The sequence below is a fragment of the Lissotriton helveticus genome, chromosome 4_1, assembly GCF_964261635.1.
Source record: "Lissotriton helveticus chromosome 4_1, aLisHel1.1, whole genome shotgun sequence".
In the NCBI taxonomy this organism is placed as follows: domain Eukaryota; kingdom Metazoa; phylum Chordata; class Amphibia; order Caudata; family Salamandridae; genus Lissotriton; species Lissotriton helveticus.
Window position 1 is genome coordinate 1671228072 of NC_136063.1, and position 15151 is coordinate 1671243222.

A 15151-nucleotide genomic window follows, 5' to 3' on the forward strand; every position below is an offset into this window, starting at 1 on the left:
GAAAATCGTAAAGTTTAGATAAGTCCCACTGTGATTTGTACTCAGATCCCGGTTTTCAGAGTCTAGAGTGCTAAGCATGATACCATCAAACCACCTGTACCAGGTTGAGCTTTTCATTTTGAGAGAAGAGATTGCATTCACGGGGGAATCTTATATTTTATTGAAAAATCGTATCTCACATAAAAAGTACTGTTCAACAGAGTGATAGCGTTACTTGAGTCCTCTGGGCAACATCCTTCCCTAACATAGTTCAATATGCAAAAGTTGAACAGAATAGAAAAGTAATAACATTCTGTTGGTCTTTGACTGTAGAACATTAAAAACTTTGAAATGTTCACATTGCTGCAGCAATTTGCTTCCTTGTCACATGGGAGGTTCCATGTTGTAATGGTTAGCACTTTGGACTTTGAATCCAAGGATCCGAGTTCAAATCTCGGTGGGACCACTTTCATGACTGTTGATCAAATCTTTTTCTGTCAAGTGTATTCATAAATATCACAAATGTAACACGGGTAGAGTGAAACATTAATTTATTGATTGTATTCTGAAAGTCTATTCGATGTGAGCAAATGATAGAACTTTTAGAAAACATGGAAATTAAATGGCTCAAAATAATGAGACATTTTGCGAGCTGACTCTGTTTTCTCAAACTCATCACAGGGGGCTGATGCAAGATATTACTTTCTTAAATCTTACTGTTATTGATAAGGGGAAGATGGAACTTTTTAATTGGAAATCCTTCATTAAAACAAAACTTGAGGAATCAAATTGTGTATTATGGGGACAGAAGATATGACGTTTTGAATAACAATCGTGAAATTCAGACACACATATATTTACACTCTGATTTTCTAAAGTAAATCCATAACCATAAAGTAAAATCTTTCGAAAGACGTGTCAAAGGTAATAATCTGAATTTCTCTTTCAAAGAAATTCACAATTAAATGCACTTTGTAAGTCAAGCATGTTGTCATATAAGAAATCAGCAAAAATTAACTATCTCATTACTGGTCATATAGATGAGAGAGGAAATGAACCTAACGTTTAAATTGTGGATGGGAAACAACAGTTTTTAGTTTTCAGCTTCAATACATATGTTTATGAATAATTGATTTCTTTATATAGTCTTATCGCTATCTAGACGGATATAGCTATGTATAAATAGATGCATACTTATACGTTGATAAGTATCAGTATAAAACATTGACGTTATGTTTTTCCAAGACCAAATTCTAAGAAATGGGTGAAATAGTAAATCTCATAATTCAAGCAGGTCCCACCGAGATTTGAACTCGGATCGCGGGATTCAGAGTCCAGAGTGCTAACCATTACACCATGGAACCCTCCCATACATGAGTCATTTTTCCATTGAGACAAAAGAGAGCGCATTAGTGCGGGGGCATTTCTTACATTGATGAAACGATATCTCTGTTGAATGCTCATAGTGTAAAGAGCTATAATGTGATTTGATTCTGTTCAGATACATTCTCCTTAACAGTGTTAAATATGCAAACGTTTATCAGGATAGGCAAGTTATATCATAATGATCATCTTTGACTGTAACATATTAAAACATTTTACATTTCCAAACTAATACACCCATTTCTTTGTCTCTCACATGGGATGCGCCAAAGAGCAATGATTGGCACGTTGGACTTTGCATGCAAAGGTACCAGTCCAAATCTTGGGGGTACTATTTTATTACTCTTGACCTTTTCTATTTCTGTCACCTTTGTTTATTGATAGCTCAAATCCAACACCAGTAGGTTGAAAGAGACAATTATTGATTCCTTTCAAAACGTCCATCAGCTTGAACAAGTTACAGTCAGTCAGTCAGTCATAAGCTTTTATTCGATACTCAGAGATATCTTATAAGCACATACATAATACAATCAATACAGTATACAAAAAAAGTTTATGCCATAAGAAGTCAGTAAAAAATATTTAGAATGTTTAAGAGTGATAAAAGGATTTAAATCCGTTAATAAATTAGCTAAAACAAGAATTAAACAGCTACTGACAATCTCTTACATCGAATATGCCAAAACTGCTTTAAAAATTTAGCTATTCCACAGACTATTGGGGGGGAAGTATCCGTGCTTAGGATACGCAAGGCTACTAAATAACTGCGTGTGCCCATGTTACGGCAGAGTGGTTTCAGCCAAGAGCTCCTAGGCCTTGCGTAATCCGGGCACTCAAATAAAACGTGCACAATAGACTCAATCTTAGTCGGGCAGCATGCACAGTTGGGAGAAGTGCGATCCGCTGTTGACCATTTCGACACCAGGGCACCCAACGGGAGGGAACCAACTCTAAATTTAAAATAAAGGGCACGATCAAAGGGGAGAGTAATCAAGTCCAAATAAGGTTCAAAGGCCACAATGTCTTTAATTTGTAAAAAGGTGGCAGTGGACCTGCAGTGATTTGGGCTGGAGATTAGGCGCTCAGCAATCCATTTCCAAAAAAGCGCCTTGACAACTTCTTTTGGAGGGGCTGAGCGGGATGGCCAACAATCCCCTAATCCTATATTCTCCAACAACTTTTTGGTGTCCCTTAGCCATTTTATTTTGGCCCAACCCCCCTGGCTCATTATGTCTCTCAGTGCATCAGCATAGGATTTTAATTCTTCGCACCTCCAAATCCGTGTCCACAACAGGAGCGGGCGAAGCTGGGCCTGGTCTTTAATGTTTTTACATCCCGTGTCCATCCTCACAGGTACTGATGGTGTGCTCAGGGGGAGAGCAATGAAGGATTTTAATAGCTTGCTCTCAGCAGTAGCTAGGGCATCCAGGCGGCAATGACCCCACAGTTCTGCCCCATACAAGGCTGATGTCGCTACTTTAGCCTTGTAGATGTCAAGTACTGGGGTAAGTGATCTCCTAGTTGAGGCCCTATATTCCCTCATGAGAGCTCCTCCTACTCTCCTGTGGTTAAGGACCATTTTTTCAATGTGGTTTGCCCATGTCATCCTGTCCGTAATCCGAATGCCAAGGTAGTCAAATTCGGCTACTTTCTCCAGGGGAATAGAGTTAAGTGTAGGTGGGCGGCCCAATTTTTTAGGTGGATTGACAACTAGGTATTTGGTTTTGTCCACATTTATTGTAAGACCTTTTGCAACACAGAACTCCTGGAATCGTATTAGAAGTTTCTGTAGTCCTTGTGGGGTCTTGGAAATCAGGAGCGTATCGTCCGCAAAAAGCAGGGTTGGGATGCGGACACCTCCAAGACAGGGGGCGTCAGCTGGTTCTTGTTGGAGGTGTTTTACCACCCCATTCAGATATAACGAGAATAGGGTGGGCGCCAGGACGCAGCCCTGTCTTACGCCCCTAGACACTGGTATTTTTTCCGTGAGTTCTCCGTTTTTACCCCAACGGACCTGTGCAAAAGTGTGGGCATGAAGGCTTATAAGAAGGGACAAGATGTAAGGTGGTAGCCCCATCTCAAAAAGGACCCTCCAAAGCTCTTCCCTGGGTACTAGATCAAAGGCAGTCTTCAAGTCTATAAAGGCTAAGTAAAGACTGCCCTTGCCCAGTTCCACCACCTTCCACCCCAAGAGGGACAACCTAAACACCTGCTCTATAGTCCCCATACCAGCCCTGAAACCTGCCTGAAAGTCTGATAGGATTTTGTTCTCCTCCACCCAATGGAGGATCCTACCTAGGATAGCTTTACCGGCTATCTTTTGGGTGGAGTCTATCAGACTTATTGGGCGATAGTTTCCCGGGGTTTCCCTGCAACCTTTTTTGTAGATGGGGACTACCACCGCCCCTTTCCAGGATTCTGGTACTACTCCTCCCCTCATAATGTCATTTAGGAGAGCAGCTATGATCCTTCCCCATTCCCTTGGGTAAGCCCTCATCAGATCACCCGGAAGGCCATCCGGGCCCGGTGCCTTGCGTGGTGCCACCCAGCCTATAACCCCCTCAATCTCTAGAGGAGTGAAAAGGTCATAGGCATGAGGTTCGATAGCTAGCATGAGATCCATCCCCACAGACAGTTCCCCGTCTGGTGGGAGGTATAGAGACCCAAAGTGTTTTGCCCAACTTTGAGGTGGAATGCTGCAGGGTCTCATGGCTGCATCGGGTTTGGTCCGTTTCCTTATGAGATTCCAGAACACCCCGGAATCCCTGATTTTGCTAGCCTGGAGTAGGTCCTCCCAGTATTTTTCTTCCCACTCCCTTCTAGCCGAATTAAGGATCTTTTTATAAGCCTTCCTAGCCTCATGGATCACACTTTGGGATTTAGATTTAACTGCCTCAACTAGCTTTGCCTTATGGGTCCTGCAAGCTTGGGTATACCACCCCTCACAAACTTTTTTTTTAGTTCCTGTCGTGCCCGGCTTTTTAGAGGACAGGGTAAAGACATTGGTTAGGTCTTCAATCAGAGAGAGAAACAACCCACTCACTTTACCAACCCCTTCTAGCGAAGATTCCAAAGATGTTACCGCGCGGTTTAAGTGGGATTGAATTTCCCCAACCTTCGCCTCGGATAGGACCAGTTTCGCCCATTTAATTCTTCTGCCACATGGGGAGACCTCAGATTCGTCTAGTGGTACGAGCGCCTCTTTAAAGTTGGCCTTCCATTGGGGTTGCCACCAGTGTTCCATTTCTAGGGAGAGAGGGTTGTGATCGCTCTCCGTCGAAGGGACCACCTGCATGTCCTTCACATAAGGCCATAAGCACACATCTATTAGGACATAATCCAGCCTAGAGGTGTGCCCTGGTCTGTTGTAAGTATGTGCACCCCCCCTATCCAAGGAAGTCCTCCCATTCGCTGCCCTTAGATTAAATTCGAGAGTAAGGGAGTATATTTGGAGCGCCACTTCTGTCCACTTTTTAATCGGTACGATATCCAGAGCCGGGATCCCCCACCTGGCATCCTCCTCATCCTGGTCGAGGGAAACATCCGAGCCCAAAGGCTCGAACGTGCAGTTCATATCACCAACAACCAGGGTGCGGGTCTTATTGGGGGTGTTATTTAGCAGGGTCTCAAGAAGAGCTATCACTGGAGACTTTCTCCCACCCTTTGTACCCCGAGCATACACGTTAAAGATGTTTAGAACAATTCTTCCCCTTTGGTCTATAAGGGTAATATTTTGTATGTCCGGGGAGCCTGTGGGATAGTCCACCACTCTACAATCTAAAGAAGCCGCGACCCAAATAAGAAGGCCACCAGCTGGGCGGCCTCTCCCAGATTCCGAGGCCCGCGCAGGAGAGGAGTATGAGGAAAAGCCCACCCTATGGACCGGTATCAAGCTCCAAGTTTCCTGAAAGAGGCACAAGGAGTGCTTGTCGACCCATGCAGTAAAATCTGGGAGGGCCAGTTTTCCAGCAATCCCTGCGATATTCCAGCTGAAAACCTTAAAGACTAGGTCCGTCACAGCTGGAAAGTCGCTGGACGCTTGAAGGCCCCTATCCATGGGGCTCCCTCTATATAACCGAGGAGAGCAGGGATCTTGTGGGGTTATTGTAGACTCTCCTATTTCACTTACAAGGTTTATTTGGGTGGATGGTACTTCTTCTCGTTCTGCTCTCCTCACTGATTCCAGTCAGCAGGGGCCATTTGCCCGCATATATTTCTCCCTGTCGCCTCCTACAACCCCGGCCCAGTTTTGGCCCGAATTGAGAGAACTTTCACTTCCTCCAATAGGGCTCACAAGATGCCTTGGGTAAAAATACGTGAGGTCTACCAGTTTCACCCCCGGGGCCCCCATATTTTTAATAGGAGTACAAATGGATGGCACCATTCTATAATCTTGGAAATTTATAATAACACAGTCCCCTTCCAGCATTTTTTTCCCTTGCCCCACCCATCCCACTCTACGGACACTTAAGATAATACCGTCCATACCCGGGGGGATTGGTTTATTTGCCTTCAGCCAGTGTATACACTTGTTCTTAAGTGATTGATGGTTTTCCAACTGGCCATCCTTTAGAGGAGGCACATTAACCATGACTGCAACAAATGGTTGGCAGTCTGGTGGGAGATTAATTGGGGGGATCCGTCGTAGGCGGATACTGGGGGCCTGTGAGAAAATTGTTGGGGCAGAACATTGTGTTGCAGGCCTGGGGGCTTTCCTAATCGTTGGGCCGCTGGGTTTACTGCTACCTTCTAATGTTTGTTGGACCGCCTTTTTGCCCTCAGTTGTCTGTTGCTGTTTTTGAGAATGTGATTTTGGCTGATTTTTCTCTGACTCTTTATTTGTTGGAAGTCCCTTATCGCTTGGCCCTGGATTCAAAATCGGAGGGGGTTTCGGAGCTGGAATTACTCGATTGTTAAGAGCAGCTTTATTTTGGGTTATTTGGGGCTCAAGGCCTTTCTGCACTAATAAGTCATTCCCTTTTACACCCACATCCTTATTTACAGTCACTCTAGTTGCTAGTTTAATTGTTGTCTTGAGTGAATGTAACCCATCCAGAGTTGACTGCTCTAATTTATCAATCCTATCCCCTAAACTCTTCATTTGAGTTATTAATGGTTTCAAGAGGGTATATACCTTCTCCAGAATATTTTCGACCACTACCAAGTCAGCTCGCTTTGGGACTTTAGTTGTATGAGGGCCCTTTGGAGAAATCAGTACATCCCCTTCTGTATCAGTTTCGTTCTGCATAGGGGTACCCCTTGTAATATTTGGATTTGGCACAGGAGACTTCCATACTCTTTGGTAGAAGGCGGCCTGTCTCACTAGCTTACCCTTCTTGCGTTTGCGCAATTTTTTACCTACGAGGGGAAACTCCTGCCGAGTATCACAAGACACGATAATAGAAGATGCCCCAACTAGCTTTCCATCTGATACAACTGAGGTACGTACAGGGGAATTAGGGGACTCTGGGTCTCCAGTAACATCACTTAACAAAGTAGGTGGTAGTGATGCGGAGCAATTACTACGGCCATCATCTTCCAGAGTATCTATAGAAGGAAGAGCGGCCTGGGATTCCAACCTGTCAATATTTTGCTCAATACCAGACCGATGAAGGGGTTCCAAGGGAGCACTGTCCATACTAGGAGGGGTACCTCCTTGAACCCGTGTAATGGCTGGTGTGAGCGGCTGGGCGTCTACCCCCAATAATGAGCGACTTGCGGGGAGATATACTTCAGATAGACGCCGCTCAGAGATGGCGATCTCCTTTTCAATCACCGCCGCCACCCTGGTAATGAAGCGGTCCATTGACCCTATCACGGGGCTCGCGGCATTAGATCCCCTTTCGACCTCACCCCTGAGAGGCTTACCAGAGCGTGTAGACATGGTTTGGGCAACAGGAGAGCAACAGGCACCAAGCGTGAGTCGTCGTGGAAAGGGACGGGGCCCAGCCCAGCCTCTGCCAGCCCCGGACGGCCACAGACGGTCCCGCCCTTGTCCCGGGCTTCTCCCGGTCGCTCCCGCTCGCTCCCGCGAAGCGGAGGGCCCACCCTCCTTAAGATACTGCTACTATGTGTTGATTTGGTGATAGGCGGGGGGCGTGGCCAGCGGGGAGAGCAGCCCAGGTGTTCCTGGTTGGGCGCGCAGGGGCTCCTGGTCGCTGGAGTCCCCTGCCTAGCTCACAACCCCGCTAGCACACTTGCCTGACCCCGCGCTCCTCCTCAGCTCCTCTGTGCAGCCCCCAGGCAGATGACGCGCTGCGGGACCCGCGGAGCGGGTCCGGCGAGTCGTAGCGCCGAGTACGGGAAGAATGGAGGGAGAAGGGTCCGCTGGGCAACAGGTCAACAGGTCCGCTGAACTCCTCCAACAGGTAACGCTCTCAGTGTAGTGACCCACAGGCGAAGGGATTGAGGCAGCTTTTGGCTCCGTTGGCGGGGGGCGTGGCCAGCGGGGAGAGCAGCCCAGGTGTTCCTGGTTGGGCGCGCAGGGGCTCCTGGTCGCTGGAGTCCCCTGCCTAGCTCGCAACCCCGCTAGCACACTTGCCTGACCCCGCGCTCCTCCTCAGCTCCTCTGTGCAGCCCCCAGGCAGATGACGCGCTGCGGGACCCGCGGAGCGGGTCCGGCGAGTCGTAGCGCCGAGTACGGGAAGAATGGAGGGAGAAGGGTCCGCTGGGCAACAGGTCAACAGGTCCGCTGAACTCCTCCAACAGGTAACGCTCTCAGTGTAGTGACCCACAGGCGAAGGGATTGAGGCAGCTTTTGGCTCCGTTGGCGGGGGGCGTGGCCAGCGGGGAGAGCAGCCCAGGTGTTCCTGGTTGGGCGCGCAGGGGCTCCTGGTCGCTGGAGTCCCCTGCCTAGCTCGCAACCCCGCTAGCACACTTGCCTGACCCCGCGCTCCTCCTCAGCTCCTCTGTGCAGCCCCCAGGCAGATGACGCGCTGCGGGACCCGCGGAGCGGGTCCGGCGAGTCGTAGCGCCGAGTACGGGAAGAATGGAGGGAGAAGGGTCCGCTGGGCAACAGGTCAACAGGTCCGCTGAACTCCTCCAACAGGTAACGCTCTCAGTGTAGTGACAAGTTACAGAAATACAAACATTATAATACGTTTACATCACATTCCTACACAAAATAGTGTGACATTAAGAAATCCTATCCTGTTTTTCTGAAATGCATTTCAGAGGCCTGATTCCCAGCATCCCTTTTTGAAGCTTTCTGCGCTATTGATAAGGCGAATTTAGCACATTTTGAAAGAGAAGTGTTCTTAAATCAAACCTAGAGAACCACAATGACGGTATCATTCAGATAGTACAAATGTTTTTGTATATTAGTATGGAAATTGTGAAATAAAACGTTTTTCATGCTGATTTTCAACAGTCGATCTGCAATCGTGAAACATAAGCTTTTGCTTGGAGGCCTCACAGGTACTGATCTAATTTTCTCTTTTAAGATTATTCACAAATCATATGATATGCTTTGTATAAATCAACTATATTGTTAGATCAAAATTGAGTAAAAAGTGACTATCTCAATTTCATGACATATAGAAGAGTAAGGAGAAGAAGCTCATGTTTCAAATGTGGAGAGGCAACAACTTTTCATTATTTTCACCTCTACTAATTATATGCATTTTTATAATGTATGTGTTTATGTTGTCCTATAAATATACAGAGACATATAGCAAGATATAGGGAGATACATACGTGTAAAGTGGATATGTACAAGTTTATAAGTAAATGAGATGTTTTTCCAATTAATAATTCTAAGAACTGAATGGAAAAAGAAAATCGTAAAGTTTAGATAAGTCCCACTGTGATTTGTACTCAGATCCAGGTTTTCAGAGTCTAGAGTGCTAAGCATGATACCATCAAACCACCTGTACCAGGTTGAGCTTTTCATTTTGAGAGAAGAGATTGCATTCACGGGGGAATCTTATATTTTATTGCAAAATCGTATCTCACATAAAAAGTACTGTTCAACAGAGTGATAGCGTTACTTGAGTCCTCTGGGCAACATCCTTCCCTAACATAGTTCAATATGCAAAAGTTGAACAGAATAGAAAAGTAATAACATTCTGTTGGTCTTTGACTCTAGAACATTAAAAACTTTGAAATGTTCACATTGCTGCAGCAATTTGCTCCCTTGTCACATGGGAGGTTCCATGGTGTAATGGTTAGCACTTTGGACTTTGAATCCAAGGATCCGTGTTCAAATCTCGGTGGGACCACTTTCATGACTGTTGATCAAATCTTTTTCCGTCAAGTGTATTCATAAATATCACAAATCTAACACGGGTAGAGTGAAACATTAATTTATTGATTGTATTCTGAAAGTCTATTCGATGTGAGCAAATGATAGAACTTTTAGAAAACATGGAAATTAAATGGCTCAAAATAATGAGACATTTTGCGAGCTGACTCTGTTTTCTCAAACTCATCACAGGGGGCTGATGCAAGATATTACTTTCTTAAATCTTACTGTTATTGATAAGGGGAAGATGGAACTTTTTAATTGGAAATCCTTCATTAAAACAAAACTTGAGGAATCAAATTGTGTATTATGGGGACAGAAGATATGACGTTTTGAATAACAATCGTGAAATTCAGACACACATATATTTACACTCTGATTTTCTAAAGTAAATCCATAACCATAAAGTAAAATCTTTCGAAAGACGTGTCAAAGGTAATAATCTGAATTTCTCTTTCAAAGAAATTCACAATTAAATGCACTGTGTAAGTCAAGCATGTTGTCATATAAGAAATCAGCAAAAATTAACTATCTCATTACTGGTCATATAGATGAGAGAGGAAATGAACCTAACGTTTAAATTGTGGATGGGAAACAACAGTTTTTAGTTTTCAGCTTCAATACATATGTTTATGAATAATTGATTTCTTTATATAGTCTTATCGCTATCTAGACGGATATAGCTATGTATAAATAGATGCATACTTATACGTTGATAAGTATCAGTATAAAACATTGACGTTATGTTTTTCCAAGACCAAATTCTAAGAAATGGGTGAAATAGTAAATCTCATAATTCAAGCAGGTCCCACCGAGATTTGAACTCGGATCGCGGGATTCAGAGTCCAGAGTGCTAACCATTACACCATGGAACCCTCCCATACATGAGTCATTTTTCCATTGAGACAAAAGAGAGCGCATTAGTGCGGGGGCATTTCTTACATTGATGAAACGATATCTCTGTTGAATGCTCATAGTGTAAAGAGCTATAATGTGATTTGATTCTGTTCAGATACATTCTCCTTAACAGTGTTAAATATGCAAACGTTTATCAGGATAGGCAAGTTATATCATAATGATCATCTTTGACTGTAACATATTAAAACATTTTACATTTCCAAACTAATACACCCATTTCTTTGTCTCTCACATGGGATGCGCCAAAGAGCAATGATTGGCACGTTGGACTTTGCATGCAAAGGTACCAGTCCAAATCTTGGGGGTACTATTTTATTACTCTTGACCTTTTCTATTTCTGTCACCTTTGTTTATTGATAGCTCAAATCCAACACCAGTAGGTTGAAAGAGACAATTATTGATTCCTTTCAAAACGTCCATCAGCTTGAACAAGTTACAGAAATACAAACATTATAATACGTTTACATCACATTCCTACACAAAATAGTGTGACATTAAGAAATCCTATCCTGTTTTTCTGAAATGCATTTCAGAGGCCTGATTCCCAGCATCCCTTTTTGAAGCTTTCTGCGCTATTGATAAGGCGAATTTAGCACATTTTGAAAGAGAAGTGTTCTTAAATCAAACCTAGAGAACCACAATGACGGTATCATTCAGATAGTACAAATGTTTTTGTATATTAGTATGGAAATTGTGAAATAAAACGTTTTTCATGCTGATTTTCAACAGTCGATCTGCAATCGTGAAACATAAGCTTTTGCTTGGAGGCCTCACAGGTACTGATCTAATTTTCTCTTTTAAGATTATTCACAAATCATATGATATGCTTTGTATAAATCAACTATATTGTTAGATCAAAATTGAGTAAAAAGTGACTATCTCAATTTCATGACATATAGAAGAGTAAGGAGAAGAAGCTCATGTTTCAAATGTGGAGAGGCAACAACTTTTCATTATTTTCACCTCTACTAATTATATGCATTTTTATAATGTATGTGTTTATGTTGTCCTATAAATATACAGAGACATATAGCAAGATATAGGGAGATACATACGTGTAAAGTGGATATGTACAAGTTTATAAGTAAATGAGATGTTTTTCCAATTAATAATTCTAAGAACTGAATGGAAAAAGAAAATCGTAAAGTTTAGATAAGTCCCACTGTGATTTGTACTCAGATCCCGGTTTTCAGAGTCTAGAGTGCTAAGCATGATACCATCAAACCACCTGTACCAGGTTGAGCTTTTCATTTTGAGAGAAGAGATTGCATTCACGGGGGAATCTTATATTTTATTGCAAAATCGTATCTCACATAAAAAGTACTGTTCAACAGAGTGATAGCGTTACTTGAGTCCTCTGGGCAACATCCTTCCCTAACATAGTTCAATATGCAAAAGTTGAACAGAATAGAAAAGTAATAACATTCTGTTGGTCTTTGACTGTAGAACATTAAAAACTTTGAAATGTTCACATTGCTGCAGCAATTTGCTCCCTTGTCACATGGGAGGTTCCATGGTGTAATGGTTAGCACTTTGGACTTTGAATCCAAGGATCCGTGTTCAAATCTCGGTGGGACCACTTTCATGACTGTTGATCAAATCTTTTTCTGTCAAGTGTATTCATAAATATCACAAATCTAACACGGGTAGAGTGAAACATTAATTTATTGATTGTATTCTGAAAGTCTATTCGATGTGAGCAAATGATAGAACTTTTAGAAAACATGGAAATTAAATGGCTCAAAATAATGAGACATTTTGCGAGCTGACTCTGTTTTCTCAAACTCATCACAGGGGGCTGATGCAAGATATTACTTTCTTAAATCTTACTGTTATTGATAAGGGGAAGATGGAACTTTTTAATTGGAAATCCTTCATTAAAACAAAACTTGAGGAATCAAATTGTGTATTATGGGGACAGAAGATATGACGTTTTGAATAACAATCGTGAAATTCAGACACACATATATTTACACTCTGATTTTCTAAAGTAAATCCATAACCATAAAGTAAAATCTTTCGAAAGACGTGTCAAAGGTAATAATCTGAATTTCTCTTTCAAAGAAATTCACAATTAAATGCACTGTGTAAGTCAAGCATGTTGTCATATAAGAAATCAGCAAAAATTAACTATCTCATTACTGGTCATATAGATGAGAGAGGAAATGAACCTAACGTTTAAATTGTGGATGGGAAACAACAGTTTTTAGTTTTCAGCTTCAATACATATGTTTATGAATAATTGATTTCTTTATATAGTCTTATCGCTATCTAGACGGATATAGCTATGTATAAATAGATGCATACTTATACGTTGATAAGTATCAGTATAAAACATTGACGTTATGTTTTTCCAAGACCAAATTCTAAGAAATGGGTGAAATAGTAAATCTCATAATTCAAGCAGGTCCCACCGAGATTTGAACTCGGATCGCGGGATTCAGAGTCCAGAGTGCTAACCATTACACCATGGAACCCTCCCATACATGAGTCATTTTTCCATTGAGACAAAAGAGAGCGCATTAGTGCGGGGGCATTTCTTACATTGATGAAACGATATCTCTGTTGAATGCTCATAGTGTAAAGAGCTATAATGTGATTTGATTCTGTTCAGATACATTCTCCTTAACAGTGTTAAATATGCAAACGTTTATCAGGATAGGCAAGTTATATCATAATGATCATCTTTGACTGTAACATATTAAAACATTTTACATTTCCAAACTAATACACCCATTTCTTTGTCTCTCACATGGGATGCGCCAAAGAGCAATGATTGGCACGTTGGACTTTGCATGCAAAGGTACCAGTCCAAATCTTGGGGGTACTATTTTATTACTCTTGACCTTTTCTATTTCTGTCACCTTTGTTTATTGATAGCTCAAATCCAACACCAGTAGGTTGAAAGAGACAATTATTGATTCCTTTCAAAACGTCCATCAGCTTGAACAAGTTACAGAAATACAAACATTATAATACGTTTACATCACATTCCTACACAAAATAGTGTGACATTAAGAAATCCTATCCTGTTTTTCTGAAATGCATTTCAGAGGCCTGATTCCCAGCATCCCTTTTTGAAGCTTTCTGCGCTATTGATAAGGCGAATTTAGCACATTTTGAAAGAGAAGTGTTCTTAAATCAAACCTAGAGAACCACAATGACGGTATCATTCAGATAGTACAAATGTTTTTGTATATTAGTATGGAAATTGTGAAATAAAACGTTTTTCATGCTGATTTTCAACAGTCGATCTGCAATCGTGAAACATAAGCTTTTGCTTGGAGGCCTCACAGGTACTGATCTAATTTTCTCTTTTAAGATTATTCACAAATCATATGATATGCTTTGTATAAATCAACTATATTGTTAGATCAAAATTGAGTAAAAAGTGACTATCTCAATTTCATGACATATAGAAGAGTAAGGAGAAGAAGCTCATGTTTCAAATGTGGAGAGGCAACAACTTTTCATTATTTTCACCTCTACTAATTATATGCATTTTTATAATGTATGTGTTTATGTTGTCCTATAAATATACAGAGACATATAGCAAGATATAGGGAGATACATACGTGTAAAGTGGATATGTACAAGTTTATAAGTAAATGAGATGTTTTTCCAATTAATAATTCTAAGAACTGAATGGAAAAAGAAAATCGTAAAGTTTAGATAAGTCCCACTGTGATTTGTACTCAGATCCCGGTTTTCAGAGTCTAGAGTGCTAAGCATGATACCATCAAACCACCTGTACCAGGTTGAGCTTTTCATTTTGAGAGAAGAGATTGCATTCACGGGGGAATCTTATATTTTATTGCAAAATCGTATCTCACATAAAAAGTACTGTTCAACAGAGTGATAGCGTTACTTGAGTCCTCTGGGCAACATCCTTCCCTAACATAGTTCAATATGCAAAAGTTGAACAGAATAGAAAAGTAATAACATTCTGTTGGTCTTTGACTGTAGAACATTAAAAACTTTGAAATGTTCACATTGCTGCAGCAATTTGCTCCCTTGTCACATGGGAGGTTCCATGGTGTAATGGTTAGCACTTTGGACTTTGAATCCAAGGATCCGTGTTCAAATCTCGGTGGGACCACTTTCATGACTGTTGATCAAATCTTTTTCTGTCAAGTGTATTCATAAATATCACAAATCTAACACGGGTAGAGTGAAACATTAATTTATTGATTGTATTCTGAAAGTCTATTCGATGTGAGCAAATGATAGAACTTTTAGAAAACATGGAAATTAAATGGCTCAAAATAATGAGACATTTTGCGAGCTGACTCTGTTTTCTCAAACTCATCACAGGGGGCTGATGCAAGATATTACTTTCTTAAATCTTACTGTTATTGATAAGGGGAAGATGGAACTTTTTAATTGGAAATCCTTCATTAAAACAAAACTTGAAGAATCAAATTGTGTATTATGGGGACAGAAGATATGACGTTTTGAATAACAATCGTGAAATTCAGACACACATATATTTACACTCTGATTTTCTAAAGTAAATCCATAACCATAAAGTAAAATCTTTCGAAAGACGTGTCAAAGGTAATAATCTGAATTTCTCTTTCAAAGAAATTCACAATTAAATGCACTGTGTAAGTCAAGCATGTTGTCATA

General features: G+C 41.5%; 7 non-coding genes across 7 annotated transcripts; 4 read left to right on the forward strand and 3 right to left on the reverse strand.

The window, feature by feature from the left end:
* Positions 1-373: 373 nt before the first annotated feature.
* TRNAQ-UUG (transfer RNA glutamine (anticodon UUG)) lies at positions 374-445 on the forward strand. The gene has a single exon. It is a non-coding gene; the product is annotated as a tRNA-Gln (tRNA).
* An 826-nt stretch (positions 446-1271) lies between these two features.
* On the reverse strand, positions 1272-1343 carry TRNAQ-CUG (transfer RNA glutamine (anticodon CUG)). Its single transcript has one exon. It is a non-coding gene; the product is annotated as a tRNA-Gln (tRNA).
* An 8166-nt stretch (positions 1344-9509) lies between these two features.
* TRNAQ-UUG (transfer RNA glutamine (anticodon UUG)) lies at positions 9510-9581 on the forward strand. The gene has a single exon. It is a non-coding gene; the product is annotated as a tRNA-Gln (tRNA).
* An 826-nt stretch (positions 9582-10407) lies between these two features.
* On the reverse strand, positions 10408-10479 carry TRNAQ-CUG (transfer RNA glutamine (anticodon CUG)). Its single transcript has one exon. It is a non-coding gene; the product is annotated as a tRNA-Gln (tRNA).
* A 1550-nt stretch (positions 10480-12029) lies between these two features.
* Positions 12030-12101, forward strand: TRNAQ-UUG (transfer RNA glutamine (anticodon UUG)). Its single transcript has one exon. It is a non-coding gene; the product is annotated as a tRNA-Gln (tRNA).
* An 826-nt stretch (positions 12102-12927) lies between these two features.
* On the reverse strand, positions 12928-12999 carry TRNAQ-CUG (transfer RNA glutamine (anticodon CUG)). The gene has a single exon. It is a non-coding gene; the product is annotated as a tRNA-Gln (tRNA).
* Positions 13000-14549: 1550 nt separating this feature from the next.
* TRNAQ-UUG (transfer RNA glutamine (anticodon UUG)) lies at positions 14550-14621 on the forward strand. The gene has a single exon. It is a non-coding gene; the product is annotated as a tRNA-Gln (tRNA).
* The last annotated feature ends 530 nt before the right edge of the window (positions 14622-15151 follow it).